The following is a 1,815-nucleotide window of genomic DNA, read 5'->3' as shown; positions in this document are numbered from 1 at the left end:
GATCACCGCCTCCTACTCCTCCACCTCGTCCACCACCACCTCCACCACCACCTCCACCACCACCTCCACCACCACCTCCACCACCACCTCCACCACCACCTCCACCACCACCTCCACCACCACCTCCACCACCACCTCCTACGACGACTCTACAGCAACGAGGGCTGTGATGGTGGTGGTGGTGGTTGTGGCTGTGGTGGCTGTGGTGGTGGTGGTTGTGGTTGTGGTGGTTGTGGTGATGGTGGTTGTGGTTGTGGTGATGGTGATAGTTGTGGTGGTTGTGGTGGTTGTGGCGGTGGTTGTGGTGATTGTGGTGATGGTTGTGGTGATGGTTGTTGTGTTGATGGTAATAGTTGTGATGGTTGTGGTGATGGTTGTTGTGTTGATGGTAATAGTTGTGATGGTTGTGGTTGTTGTGGTGATGGTTGTGGTGATGCTGGTATCATGTCATGTTGAGGCAGGGCGACCTTGTGTGAAAGACACGTAAAGTGGGATCCAGTTATTTGTTTATTTCTCTACACGACTTTTTGTTTAAACTTACAAAACACAAGGAAGTTGCCGGTCTAGAGTCAGTGGGAGTGGTCTAGAGTCAGTGGGCGTGGTCTAGAGAGAGTGGGCGTGGTCTAGAGCGAGTGGGCGTGGTCTAGAGTCAGTGGGCGTGGTCTAGAGAGAGTGGGCGTGGTCTAGAGTGAGTGGGCGTGGTCTGGAGTGAGTGGGCGTGGTCTAGAGCGAGTGGGCGTGGTCTAGAGCGAGTGGGCGTGGTCTAGAGCGAGTGGGCGTGGTCTAGAGCGAGTGGGCGTGGTCTAGAGCGAGTGGGCGTGGTCAAGAGCGAGTGGGAGTGGTCTAGAGCGAGAGGGCGTGGTCTAGAGCGAGTGGGCGTGGTCAAGAGTGAGTGGGAGTGGTCTAGAGTGAGTGGGCGTGGTCTAGAGTGAGTGGGCGTGGTCTACAGTGAGTGGGCGTGGTCTAGAGTGAGTGGGCGTGGTCTAGAGCGAGTGGGCGTGGTCTACAGTGAGTTGGCGTGGTCTAGAGTGAGTGGGCGTGGTCTAGAGCGAGTGGGCGTGGTCTAGAGCGAGTGGGCGTGGTCTAGAGTGAGTGGGCGTGGTCTAGAGTGAGCGTGGTCTAGAGCGAGTGGGAGTGGTCTAGAGTGAGTGGGCGTGGTCTAGAGCGAGTGGGCGTGGTCTAGAGCGAGTGGGCGTGGTCTAGAGTGAGTGGGCGTGGTCTAGAGTGAGCGTGGTCTAGAGCGAGTGGGCGTGGTCTAGAGTGAGTGGGCGTGGTCTAGAGTGAGCGTGGTCTAGAGCGAGTGGGAGTGGTCTAGAGTGAGTGGGAGTGGTCTAGAGCGAGTGGGCGTGGTCTAGAGCGAGTGGGCGTGGTCTACAGTGAGTTGGCGTGGTCTAGAGTGAGTGGGCGTGGTCTAGAGCGAGTGGGCGTGGTCTAGAGCGAGTGGGCGTGGTCTAGAGTGAGTGGGCGTGGTCTAGAGTGAGCGTGGTCTAGAGCGAGTGAGCGTGGTCTAGAGTGAGTGGGCGTGGTCTAGAGCGAGTGGGCGTGGTCTAGAGCGAGTGGGCGTGGTCTAGAGCGAGTGGGCGTGGTCTACAGTGAGTTGGCGTGGTCTAGAGTGAGTGGGCGTGGTCTAGAGCGAGTGGGCGTGGTCTAGAGCGAGTGGGCGTGGTCTGGAGCGAGTGGGCGTGGTCTAGAGCGAGCGGGCGTGGTCTGGAGCGAGTGGGCGTGGTCTGGAGCGAGCGGGCGTGGTCTAGAGCGAGTGGGCGTGGTCTGGAGCGAGTGGGCGTGGTCTGGAGCGAGTGGGCGTGGTCTAGAGCG

The sequence above is a fragment of the Lampetra fluviatilis genome, unplaced genomic scaffold, assembly GCF_964198595.1.
Source record: "Lampetra fluviatilis unplaced genomic scaffold, kcLamFluv1.1 SCAFFOLD_208, whole genome shotgun sequence".
Classification (NCBI taxonomy): domain Eukaryota; kingdom Metazoa; phylum Chordata; class Hyperoartia; order Petromyzontiformes; family Petromyzontidae; genus Lampetra; species Lampetra fluviatilis.
This window is presented reverse-complemented; position numbering follows the sequence as displayed.